We start from the raw sequence: 14,165 nt of genomic DNA, 5'->3' as shown, positions 1-14,165 counted from the left end.
AGAATATCACATTCTGGTGCACCGAGTGTTAGAGAGTGTGACCAGGTAAAAGGTAACAGCTGGCCAGTCACCAATACTGATGTGTTTTTGGCTAGAGGTGCGACTGACACCGGCTCTGTGGGATAGAACTAACACCTGCTATAAAAGAGAGGCTGTGAATCTGCCACGAGGCTGAGACTAGACTTCTGCCATAATGGTGAGAGTAGACTACCAATCTATATACTACTACCAGTATACTACTATTTCCAGGAGACACTAGAAAATGAGCTGGGGCTGCTGTCAAGGGGAATAAGCTATGGTGCAGTGGTGGCAGGAAGCGAGATTCGGAAAAATTGTAGATTGCAAGCTTGGTGGCCATTTACCTCTCTGTCTGTCTGTATTACCCAGTACTGCTTCATTACTCTATTCCCAATTGTAAAGCGGTATGTGAATAAATGTTGATGATCTTGATGATGGGTACTGGTCATCAGGACAAGGATAAGGCTGTACCTGTAGTGAGAGAGGCTGTCTGGCCACCCAGCAGGACCCAAACTAGGGCTGTGCGAGAGGTGCGACCGCCCAGGACGCAACACTGAAGGGGGACACAGTTTCTGAATATTTTAAATTTATTTGGTTAAAAATTGAGGGATAGGGGGGCGGCAGTTTTCCTTCTCGCCCCAGGCGCTAAAATTTACATTTAAAAGTTACAGCTCTGCCACCCAGTGCGAGGTAGGCAGGATACCCAGACACCTTGGGCGAGGGAGAAGGAACACTTAGTGAGATTGGGAACCTGGTATATGAGGGAAGCCTGACATCTGGAGTGAAGGAGACTGGATGTCTGACCCTGCTATGAGGGACAGACTGGACCAATAGCAGGAGGTGAAGCTGGTATTGTTGTGCACCTCATGACCCTTTACTGTAAATCAATAATAAGTGTTAGCTGGGGACACATTTGGCTCAGTTCTTGCACAGCCAGATCTGTGATGACAGAATAGTGGTTACCGTCTCTTATTATTATTTGTTAGACTTCTTATCAATGTTTTTCGATTGATAAGAGGTCCGCTCCCAACCTCTGGGACGCACTCCAACGTCCGCCAGCCTCCAACCCTCCAAACGGGTCCTTAAAACTCATCTTTTCATTCAGGCCTACCAGCCCCCTCCTAATTCTTCTGTCTCTGCTCCTCCAGTTTCACCACCTCCGTGTTGACCTGTCCTCTCTAGACTGTAAGCTCTCACGAGCAAGGCCCTCTCTCCTGGTGTTTATCATAGATAATTATGTAATTTTGCAAGTTTTAATGTAATTATTTCAACTTGTTTGTATTTACTTCATTTTGCCACTTTTATTGTATGTTCTAACCCTCTATGAATAAAAGATAATAATAATGTGTACAGAGTAATTTCTGACCACAACTGTAGCACAAGTGCGAAGCTTCCTAGCAGCCTCCCACTGCCAGCAGGGGGCCATACTATAAGTGCCCTAGATCTGAAATGGGTCACACAACATACCCAATACAGTGCACCCATTCAACCACTGGAGTCACAGCTGTGATTGGCTGAGGCTTAGGAGTGCTGACAACCGCAGTGCCAAAAGTGTGCCTATACCAGTGCCAACCATTGTGTTGATTCATGAGCGCCACCATGCCAAGAGCCTGATGTAAAGGCCTGTTGTGTACCAGAACATGACTAGTAGCAATCCCTCGCCTGCCGTGACCTAGACAGAATACAAGGCGACGGCTCATTATATAGGGGATTCTGGCTCGCTGTAAGTACTCACAATCAGGCGACTCTGTGTGTGTGTGCACACGTTCTGATTGGTTGCTTGATGTCTGTATGTGTTGAGTGGATATGGCTGGGCACCGCAACAGAACAGCTACAAAGTTCTGGCAGGGATGGCCCGGCTTGGCGCTGCCTTCTCTCGGCTGAGTAATCTCATTCTCCACAGACGCCTTCTGGTTTTCAGCTGTCCTGCGTTTCTTCCTGTGAAGAGACAAAGGACTCTTTCAGGGGAACGGACTGGATGTTTGGGAAAAGGAATTTTTAGAACATGTTAAAGATAACCTCCGTTTCTTCTGACATTAGACAGGAAAATTGTGCACCGGGGGGGGAAGACTGATTTTACACCCTCCGTCCTCTGCATGGTGGATGCACACACTTTCCCCGTCAAGACACTGTCTATATAAGGCACTGCCCATTGTTCTTATAATTAGTCTTATTAAAAGGTGTTCAGTTACTCGGCAAGGGGTGGAAGACCCACATAGAATGTTGTTAATTAGCTAAGTGACATGAGACAGAAATGTAGTCGTTTATATAGGTGAGCTATTTAAAAACTGACTGTTCCTGCTCAGTTCATCCCTGGGACTACAGCTACCTCTAATAATAAATCAATCTATATATGTAATATTGCACTGCACTGTAAATTATAGGGATATAACAGATCACTGTGTAGTTCTGTGACCATATAATGGTGTTATCAGTGCGCACGTCTCTGTGTCTCGCTATTAGCTGCAACCCTTTCACTACCAGCTCTGTGCCGAAGTACAAGCTCTGATGGCCATTTCAAGTCTAATGTGAAGTATAGCGCAACTTTTCGCATCCAAAGTTCAACATATTGCGTCCCAAGTTTTTACACAATTCACTGAAAATGTTAACAACAGATCTTGCAAAAAAACGCGGGATTTTGGCAAGCAGGAAACTTGAAAGTGAGACTAAAAGTTTTGTTTGCGACTTTTTGCTAATTCCCCAGCTGGTTTTTCGTAAACTATTGAGGAAGTGCTGCTAACTAAGGTGGCACTACATATCCCAGCAAGTACCGGCAGTCACTGACTGGAAGGGCATTTTGGTGCATGCAGTTCTACAATAGTTTAACTAAAAACAAACACATTTCAAAATAAAGGTTTATTTAATAAAACACTGGTTCAATTACCTTATTCACCACTTTGATGTAAAATCAAATCAAAGTCTAATGGGAAATTCTTATGTCCTTGTAATCTAATATAAAAAAGGTATTGAAGTGCTCGCTAGCATCACCCATTGCTGAATGATGGTGATCTGAATTGACTGGTACTTATGTTAGCCACTAGCCAATCACAAGCATCCAGTGTGGGAAAACGCTTGTGATTGGGTGATCGTGTCTGTTGGGTCACAATCATTCACTGGTGGGCACTGGTTCTGAGCATGATCTTTCATGGGGTGTTTTCTTTCTTCTATTGGATAACAAACACAAAAGAATTTCCCGTTGGATTACAAAGACAGAAAAACAACAAAGGTGTAGTCTCATTTTCTACTAAAGTGGCGAACAAGGGTATGGGGATTGTTGTATTAAAATAAAGGTTATCTAACAATTGTCTCCGTGTGTTTCCTTTTTGACTATTTTGTGTAAGGGTCTGTAACATAGGTGGGTAAAGTCCCACAACAGTGGGAACAAGTGAGGTACAGAATGGGGTGCAGCTGTATTGAATTTTTACACATGAAGTTTACAGAGATAACAAATATGTACTTTATTACAGGGTTGTGGCCCATAATGGAAATGGTGTTTCTTTGTCTTTTTATTATTATTAAACATGTCAGTAACAACAAATATATATCTCTGTTTCCTCCTAATATTCTTGATTGTAACCATTTAATTACCTGAGGGTTATCCTCTGTCCAAAATCTGACATTTTAATCCTCGACTTAAGATGACTCCTAACCATACTCCAAACTGCTCTAACCCTATTCCTAGTGCTCACAGAGATTTTGTCTTCTCTTCCCAAATTGTAAATATAACAAGTTCTCACCTAGGGATAGATTTATCAAACCTTCTAAAAAGTAAGAATGGAGGTGTTGCCACTATCGACCAATCAGATTCTAGCTGTCATTTATCTAATACCGTCTAGATTCTAGATGGTAATATATCAACCAATCCGATTGTAGCTATCATTTATCTAATACTGTCTAGATTCTAGACGGTAATATATCAACCAATCCGATTCTAGCTATCATTTTTAGACTCTAAAAAATGATAGCTAGAATCGGATTGGTTGATATTGGCAACACTTACATTTTTCCCTTTTAGAAAGCTTGATAAATCTACTTCCCTAGTATAATTTACACCTGTGAAAATGTACAGGTTAAAACAATATTTTCTTGTGTCAGCCAGATATAATCTTTGGATATACAGTAATGTGTGAAATCTGTGTTTTTACACATCAGGAGATAGTTAACAATCATCTAGTCCTCACCAAGTCCTAAAATTTAATTTGAAGTGACAAATAACCCATAGCAAATTGTACTTAAATGTGTACACCATGATTCAGCAGGGGCGGACCTAGACTCTATATTTAGGGGTGGGGGGTGATTTAGCGCCCCCTTCATTCTGATTGGCTGTCTCAGGTTAGCCCCAACCCACCAGCTATTGACCACACTCCTCCCTGTTTCTGACCCAATTTAAAGGTGGGCTAGTAATACTGGGCGGGGGTGGGCGCGATCGCCCCTCCCCCTGGATCTGCCACTGTGATTCAGTAGCATGTTTTGTAAAAATACAGATAGGGGAGGGTGAATGCTCTTTGTCACATGACTAGCTGAAAGTTCTTGACTCGTTTTGAAAGTATAGGATCCTGGATGTGGCCTTTTTCCCGGTCCCACTTGGTGCCTTCAACCTCTGACAGTAACCGACCAACAGTAGAGACATCCATCGTCATAAAATCTATGTTGTTGGCGGTCAAAGGATTTTATTTTCATATTTTCTATTACTTTATTTTTGAAAAATGAAGATTTCAGTGACTGTTTTCCGACTCACGTAATGCTGCGAGAGCATCAATTCTTTACTGAGCTTACTCTCAGTAAACTCACATTTGTATAAAGCTGTGAAAAATAAACATTTAATGAATATATTCAGTACATTTAGACATCACAAAGTACTGACCCTAAATATAACATTATACCTTACTTCCATTGTTTACTTATTATCATCATAAATGTATTTTAGAGCACTGATTACATAATTCCAGACTATATATATATATATAAATTGGCAGAATACAGGATGGGGCTAGTTACAAATCTTATCTCCGGGATAGACAGCAAATCCCAGTGGGGCATGGATCCGATCTGAAGACCCCTGTCCTTGAGGGTTTGATTCTTGGCAGCCAAGCTTTCTAAATCTATTCAATCAATGAACAGTCAGAGCTGATAAACCCCCTCACCCTCAGAGGACCTGACAATCTGCAATGACCTTTAGGTGAAAGAAAGTCATTTACGTAATATGGTGTTGTATATGCAGCACTGAGTATTGTGCTCTATAGACTCACTTGTGTTTGGATATCCTGCTGACTGGCAGCTACTGTACACAAAGTAATATATTCATATTATTCATTCTCTAATTTCTTTGTTTTGGAAGAGACTTTACCAGAATCGGGAGACATTTGTCATTCAAACAATGTCTTTATTTTCATACCTTACTGTCCATGCTCTGAAGATTGAACAAAGATATTGGGGTGCAGGAAGAGAGAGGGCTCCAGATGTGTTACCCCCCCAAAAATTACACTGTAATTAATAAACTGCACTCCGTCACGTCACTCTTTTCTGTTGTTTTTATACATACAATGCATTATCTGAGCATGTCAGTAGCAATGGAAGAATCTGTACAGCAGGTTAGAAAAGTGTTAGAAGCAAAACATACAGGACATCCACACGCAAGGACCAGGCGTCACTCTGACTTCTCCGTCCTCGGGAACAGCCAGTTCCATTACTATCATGCATAGTTTATTAATCCTCAATAAAGAGGCAGAGCCGCCAGCATTGGGAGGTAAAGCAGGTTCTAGATGCTGAACACCAATATGTTATCATTCCCACACATACTGACACAGGAATGCCTGACATTGTGAGAGATGACTACACGCACAGTACAGTCAGGACCACCACCAGCGAGAAACAGTCAGGGCTGCCATCAGGGGGGAACAGTCAGGGCCGCCATCAGGGGGGAACAGTCAGGGCCGCCATCAGGGGGGAACAGTCAGGGCTGCCATCAGGGGGGAACAGTCAGGGCCGCCATCAGGGGGAACAGTCAGGGCTGCCATCAGGGGGGAACAGTCAGGGCCGCCATCAGGGGGGAACAGTTAGGGCCGCCATCAGGGGGGAACAGTCAGGGCCGCCATCAGGGGGGAACAGTTAGGGCCGCCATCAGGGGGGAACAGTCAGGGCCGCCATCAGGGGGGAACAGTCAGGGCCACCATCAGGGGGGAACAGTCAGGGCCGCCATCAGGGGGGAACAGTCAGGGCCGCCATCAGGGGGGAACAGTCAGGGCTTCCATCAATGGGGTAACAGTCAGGGCTTCCATCAATGGGGGAACAGTCAGGGCCGCCATCAGGGGGGAACAGTCAGGGCCGCCATCAGGGGGGAACAGTCAGGGCTTCCATCAATGGGGGAACAGTCAGGGCCGCCATCAGGGGGAACAGTCAGGGCTTCCATCAATGGGGGAACAGTCAGGGCCGCCATCAGGGGGGAACAGTCAGGGCCGCCATCAGGGGGAACAGTCAGGGCCGCCATCAGGGGGGAACAGTCAGGGCCGCCATCAGGGGGGAACAGTCAGGGCTTCCATCAATGGGGGAACAGTCAGGGCCGCCATCAGGGGGGAACAGTCAGGGCCGCCATCAGGGGGGAACAGTTAGGGCCGCCATCAGGGGGGAACAGTCAGGGCCGCCATCAGGGGGGAACAGTTAGGGCCGCCATCAGGGGGGAACAGTCAGGGCCGCCATCAGGGGGGAACAGTCAGGGCTTCCATCAATGGGGGAACAATCAGGGCCGCCATCAGGGGGAACAGTCAGGGCCGCCATCAGGGGGGAACAGTCAGGGCCGCCATCAGGGGGAACAGTCAGGGCCGCCATCAGGGGGAACAGTCAGGGCCGCCATCAGGGGGAACAGTCAGGGCCGCCATCAGGGGGAACAGTCAGGGCCGCCATCAGGGGGAACAGTCAGGGCCGCCATCAGGGGGAACAGTCAGGGCCGCCATCAGGGGGAACAGTCAGTGCCGCCATCAATGGGGGATCCGCATCCAGCTCTGAGCGTATCTAATGCACTTGTTTTTCTGCCGTATCTCCTGCTCCAGCTACAGGTCTTGTCTAAGTCCTGGTTACTAGTGATGACGGCTGTGTATGCAGCTATAACATGTGTCTGCAATCATAAACAACTGTAAAAATGTATTTTATGTTCAGTAGACATTAAAATCATCCTAATAAATGTATTTCATGAAAAAACCCCAAAATAAAAAACACTTTTTTTTTTTAATAACTGTTTTATCATTAATGACTATATTATTATATTATTATTATATTATTATATTATTATATTATTATATTATTAATAGGTAACATTCAATATTTTTTTCCTGTGATTCTTTTTTTTTAATTCATGATTCACATCAGTATTGGACACATGTGTAATAGAGCACAGCAGACCTGCCCCCGATTTCAACAGCGCACGTGTCTTAAGATCCGCGCCTTGATGAATTCGGGTGTACGCAAAGTCTAAATACGTGCGTATAACACTAAACGCAGGTTGCTCAGAATCCGGCCCCATGAGTTTATGTGTCTAATCTAGGAAGAGGTCAGTGGTTCTCACAATGAATAATATTTTTTAGAGAATTATTTCTTGAGTCACGTTTAACCGGCTGCAGACCGACCTGTCAGACAAAACTGAGATGTGACTTAGGTAGAAGGTTGGTGGAGAGCTGCTTTGTGCTGTCTATAATCTAACCAGGGCACCGATAAAACACAGGGAAATGTGGAGCTAAATTAGATATACTACTGAAAGCAGGCTGGAAGATAAGGCTGTCCTACAAAAATCTAATTAGCCCATACATTGCTGATTGTTCTGAATGTAAGTGATGTTTATCAAACACCCGTTCTGGAGGGGAGAGTGTCCTCATTTCTCAAGGACTGACACTTTCCTGAGGATGAAGGATGGGGATGTATAGCTCATATTCCACTCGGAAACCATGAAACACGTTATTTTCTGAGCAACCATCCGATCACTTACTTGACTATATATATATATATATATATATATATATATATATATATACCTCCCCAGATATATATGCCTTCATGTAGATTGCAAAACATGTCAGCTTCTCAGAAGCACGATGTTCTAACTCATACCATGCTTGTTGCAGTGTACAGTGTAAACTATATTATACATTACAGAGAATTTCACCTTCAGACAAGCTTATCTTACTGGCTTGTATGCGTCCTCCTGCAACATTTACTAGGTGCCTTTGTCTGTATTTAGGGTTCCCTTCGTGGCACTATATAGCTAGATCTTTCTATCATTATATAGCTGTTTGCTTTAGCTGCTCGGTGGGTTTATGAATCAGGTACAGTTGTATTTCGATAGCAGCTTTGTACTGTATATAAGGACAGTGAAGTGTTCTGGTTTGTCTCTCATTGCTTTATAGTAAGAGTAGGACAAGTGTGGAAGGTGCTGCTTAGAGAAGTGGTGTTGGGTGGTTATTTTCTACAACAGAAATCATACACAGTAAAAACCACTTCACCTATGTTTAGAGGACTGTTCATCCAATACTGATTCTAAAGTTGGGAAGGAATTGGAACAACATTGTGGTAACTGTGGAGAGATGGAACTTGATGAACTCTTCAACCGCAGTTACTATGAAATGAAGCTGTTGAAGCATAGATCTGCCCCATGCTCCCTCCAGGCCTGATAACGCCGGCAGTTGTCATAGAGGATGACACATATAGAAACGCACTTACAGTAGTTACAGAACAGCGTCACTCCTCTGGTAGTTCACTCCAGGTCTCTGGTTTAGTGCAGATAATCATTTGGAAATGGAAAGGAGAAAGGCAGCATGGAGGCTGGAATGACAAGAAAAAAAAGAGTATTTAGAAGTAGATAGTGGATGTGTCCTCTATCAATGCTCATATAACTGGAAATACCAGATAACCTAAAAACTAGAGTAGCAAATGAACATGAAACTACTTTCATTCTCATCATGATAGCCAATGTAAAACTGGGGGCTCAGCCATTGTAGAACTGGGGGCTCAGCCAATGTAAAACTGGGGGCTCAGCCATTGTAGAACTGGGGGCTCAGCCATTGTAGAACTGGGGGCTCAGCCAATGTAAAACTGGGGGCTCAGCCAATGTAAAACTGGGGGCTCAGCCATTGTAGAACTGGGGGCTCAGCCATTGTAGAACTGGGGGCTCAGCCAATGTAAAACTGGGGGCTCAGCCATTGTAGAACTGGGGGCTCAGCCATTGTAGAACTGGGGGCTCAGCCAATGTAAAACTGGGGGCTCAGCCATTGTAGAACTGGGGGCTCAGCCATTGTAGAACTGGGGGCTCAGCCATTGTAGAACTGGGGGCTTGGCTGTACAGAGAGGAGACGGGACATTATACCTCATCATTCTACAATGGTGGTATGTGTCATCGATCTGTAGAAGGACAGTTTCTATCATTAAACAATCACGGCTTCATGTACCAATCACAACACACTTCACTTTTTATTCTTGTATTTTCCAGGATATTACTATAATAAACTAGGAAAAAAATATTTATGGGTTACATTACAGAGCATGCCTATGTTGTATAAAACCACATATATAATCAGTTGGTTCGGGTAATAAACAATGTTTGAATAAAATGCTCTATATAATAGAATTTTCCAGTTATTTGTCCGCATTGTGGGACTGACGCACAAAACAAACCCTGATACTGTAACACTAACATCAGTGACATAACTACCACTGATGGCTTCTCCGCACCAACTATACAAACACAGAACACAGTTAGTTGCAATCAGGAACAATGTATCTTTTAGATGAGACATTTTGGGCTTTCTTTAAGCAGAGCGGCTCCTTACTGTCTGTGGAATGGAAGACGCTGACACTCGGCAGCACAAGGCTTATAAAAGACCTTAATTAGAGTCGGTGTAGCAATTATTAATCATCTAGCTCTAATCTGAGCTTCACCAAATACCCGGGCTGGCACTTAGGAGAAAACCTGGACTGGATTTGTAGGTAGAACGGAAGAAACAGCCCCCCCCCCTCTCTCTCTATTCGTTCCAGAGACCCGATGCAAACCATACTGTAACACAAATGACTTGCCAATACCTTTTTGTAAGATCAATAGCTGTAAGGTACTACTGGGCTTTACCTAGCCATCCGGCTCATAGTCCCTAGCCATAGGACAAGCATCAAAGTTAGAAATAGCATTCAACTTGCAGTAATCACTGCAGAACCTGATTTCAGCATTGGGTGTGAAGCAAAGAAGAGGCTACACCACTTAGTCCATGATTACATCACAGCCATGCATCTTTAGCTTACTACCTAATGACTGACTTTAGGGTCCAGGGGGTAAATATATCAAGCTGCAATTTTGCATTTCCAGCGATTTTCTCAGGTGAGTTTAAAATCGACGATTTATTAACTGGCGATTTGATGTAGATTTGCCTGAGAAGTGTTTCTTTCAGAATCGCCATTCTCAAAATCGCTACAAATCGCAGTCCCGACGTTTTGCCACTTTAAATATACAGCTGCGATTTTGCAAACTCTCCCGAGTTTGAATTCAAAATCGCCAGATACAACGCGCTGTTTTCTATAGGTGAGACTGGCAAACACATCACTGTTACTATAACAAGAGGCACAATGAAATAGTAAGCCACTGTAATAAAATAAAATAAAAATCCCTTAAATATAATCATTAATTAAATTTGGCCCACTAAATTATACATAAAATATTTTGCCCCTCCATAAAAAAATTAATAATAATTTTTGTCCCTCAAAAATCATGCTTTATTTAAACTTCCATTGTGCCTCCTGTTATATTAACATTGACCAGACAGATCTAACAACATGCTTTTATTTCTCTACAATCTTGGCTGAGTTTCTGCTGAAACTCGGGCGAGTTTGTGTTTAATCTCCGGCGAGTTTGACTATAACCCGGGAGATATAGGGGTTTTAAAATCGATACAAGTCGCCAGAGATTATATTTTAGAAAGTCAAAATCGCTGATTAATACATATGGTGATTTTGCACTTAAAATCCCCGGTTATCTCTCGCTATTTGCTATGATTTCAAATAGCTGAAAAAAAAATCTTTATTATTATAATTTCCCCTTATTTACAAAGCACCAACATACATAAACAATTTAGATACAGTGACGTGATACAGAAGGTAAAGAGGGCCCTGCCCGAAGGAGCTTACAGTCTAAGAGGTGTGGGATCACTTGATACATAAGTAATAATAATTGTAGCTGCTGGCAGGAAATGTGTGGGTACAGTAAGCTAGAAGTATGCGATTGGCATTTTTATGTGACTACATGTGATACAGTTGGAACGAGGAGAGACAATTGAAAGTGGAGACAGGAAAAATGAACTACTCATTGTAGAAACTTTAAGAGCAAAGGACTGGCGGCCAGGACCGTTCTTCGCTATTTACATCAACTGATCCACCTTAACCATCTGGAGCTGGAGAAATCTTTCCTGTTTGTGCTGCACGGGCACTCTGGTGGTTATCTGCCAGCTCAGGGTAGCTGTGTGCCGGTATATATGTTTAGCATCATGATCACTGCTGGAGATAGCAACATCAATGACAGCTGAACTTTCTGGGTCCAGCAACAACCCCGTCCTTGGTGAGAAAACTCCTCAGGACCACCTTGTATTTTCCAACGGGCTTCACCCATTTGTAACTGTTTTATATTTATGAGAAGATGACTACGTGGCATATCGTGCACAGAGCTGATATAAAGAGCAGCTATCTCCACTTGCCATCTGCATGCCGCATTATCATTTTATATCTTTAACTTAACATGGAAAGCTGGAGACTGTGATATCGTTTACACTTCACTATCCTTCCAAGGCTTTAACAAGTTATATAGTAGATCTGTTCAGGATTTCCTCTACCTGTTTGTAGTGTTTTATAGTTCACCTCTCCACCTCATTGTTTTTCTACAGTAGAATCTAAAACAATCACTCTGTCTCCAGCCTGCAACACGAGGATTCTACAATTCCTATTGTAAGAGATTCTTTCAGCCTTTACCATATGCTCACATACAGTAGACATAATAGCTATTCTGCACCTGAGCTATATGATCTATTACATGACAGCCCCTGAGTTGTTGATTATACAATAATTGGAACGGGAAGAAGTCTGTGGATGAATGGGGGTCTTTCTTGTTGCCTTATCTCATGTATTTAATCCGAGAAGTTTCAGTTTGTAACATGTTTTTAAATCACCCACAGTCTTGTTTTCAGGGTTTCAGAGTCTGTCTGGGCTGATATACAGAAGTTTTCTAGTGTTTTATTTATAACAGCTTCAACAGTTCTTTTGTGACTCCGGACATGAAAGGTGTCCTTTGGTTATTTCTTTTGGAGAAGCCATTCTACTGATCATCACCTGCAGATCCTATGCTCAGGATATCATATTGCATGGTATAATACAGCCTGAATATATTGGTGTCCCCTGGCTGACTTTTACACGTCCACAGCTATCCTCTCAAAAGATCAGTTAATGCCAGGGGGAAAAGTGGGTGACGATAGTCTTAAAATGAGCAGTATGCTGGCATTCAGGACAGGAATATGGTACTTCACTGTAGGAGCCAGTGAAGCCTCTTTAGAACACACTCTCTTGTTCTTTACACCCATGATGAGATCTTCCCACTGAGCATCTTGAAACGAACAGGAATGAACTTCCAATCTATTAGTCTCCTGTTTGATTAGACACTAGTACTAGGTTCACTATCATAATTTGTGTCACCCCCCACTAAAGGATGCAGTAGGGGTGGGTGTCTTAAGTTTGAAATAATCACCTTATGTCCGACTATTTGAGAGGTTCTTATGTAACTTACAAATAGTAAATGTTTACAGACTGAAGAAGTGTGAGTGATACAAATAATAAATATGGTAACTTCAAAGTAGTATAATCCTGCTGGACCCATTGTTTCTTATTGATGAACGTTTGAGTGAGGTTTGGTTATTAATAGAGATGTTCACTGACCCCCGTGTTCTGGTTTTGGATCTGGATTAACTTCATGTTTTGGTTTTGGCAAAACCACCCTTGGGTGTTTTGGATCCCTAGTTTTTTCTAAAATCCCTTTTTTTTTTTAAAATCACATAATTTTGCTTCCCCCCCCCCCCCTACATTATTATTAACCTCAATAACACTGATTTCAAGTCATTTGCAGTCAATTTTGACCACCTCACAGGTCACAATATTATTTTCATACACTGTCAAACAAAGACTGCAGCGACCTGGCTGGATGGTAAGCGACAGAGCAATGACACAAACACAAGGCAGTTCCTACCACATCTAGGACACATTGTCACACAGCAGTGGCAGAATAGAAAAGTGGTGCAAGATGGAATTGTCCTTGGATCATGAAATCAGTTATGGTTCATTTGATCGCTCCACCCGTTCCTTGGATAACTGTGGTAATTCTTCAGCTAATACATGGCGACAAGCACTGACTGCCCCCCCGGGGGGTGTGCTTTTATCAGACCCAGACCAATCCAGGGTGCCAGACAATGCACTAAAAAGAGCCATTGTAATTCACAGCAAAAAGCAAGTTCATCACTGAGCTTCAAATCAGTCCCAATTCCCCAAAAATTATAGTATAGTTAGTTACCTTTGACGTAAAGTGCAGGTTACAAACACTTTTTGCAACACTGATGAAACAGCAGCAAGGTGGAAGGTAATACATATACTCGTCTATTTAGACATCCATGCTTACATTGCTGTGGCTTTACATATGCTACAAATGGCTAGACAAATGTTGTCGGGATTTGGGTAAAAATAATTCCACACATAATAGGTGAATTTTTTGGTCTTATGCCCAGGCATGACAATGGCCTTCTTCTTATCACGTGCAAGAACTGCTTCCACTGGGGCAGGACTTACACAAACAACATCATCCTCATCAACATCCTCATTAGCGCCCTCATCAGCTACATAAATATCCCTCCTCATCCTGTTGCAATTCCAAAGTGGCATCCTCAATTTGTGTATCACTGGCTACACTTGCCAAACACATCAGTGGTGTACATACATTATCTGCCAATCTTTACACGCAGCAGATATAAGGCACTTTTCTTTAATATACCGAGAGTCAGCAATCGTATTCTTTTTAGCTAAAACTCAAAAGAACATAACATAGTGTAACATGTTTATATCACACAATGTCCCCAATGTTTGACCACGAA

At 42.8% G+C, this 14,165-nt stretch overlaps 1 protein-coding gene across 7 annotated transcripts in view; it reads right to left on the bottom strand.

Moving 5' to 3' along the window:
* The window catches only part of ZBTB20 (zinc finger and BTB domain containing 20), a 656,370-nt gene that overhangs the window by 8,406 nt on the left and 633,799 nt on the right, over positions 1–14,165 (bottom strand). For all 7 annotated transcript variants that reach the window (XM_075197396.1, XM_075197393.1, XM_075197397.1 and 4 more), the window contains 2 exons: positions 8,725–8,826; positions 1,754–1,956 (listed from right to left, as the gene is read on the bottom strand). The gene's annotated coding sequence lies outside the window, so the exon portion shown is untranslated. The remainder of the gene's footprint in view (positions 1–1,753; positions 1,957–8,724; positions 8,827–14,165) is intronic.

The sequence above is a fragment of the Mixophyes fleayi genome, chromosome 2 (assembly GCF_038048845.1).
Source record: "Mixophyes fleayi isolate aMixFle1 chromosome 2, aMixFle1.hap1, whole genome shotgun sequence".
In the NCBI taxonomy this organism is placed as follows: domain Eukaryota; kingdom Metazoa; phylum Chordata; class Amphibia; order Anura; family Limnodynastidae; genus Mixophyes; species Mixophyes fleayi.
Note: the sequence above shows the minus strand (reverse complement) of the source record. Positions and strands in the feature narration are given on the sequence as shown.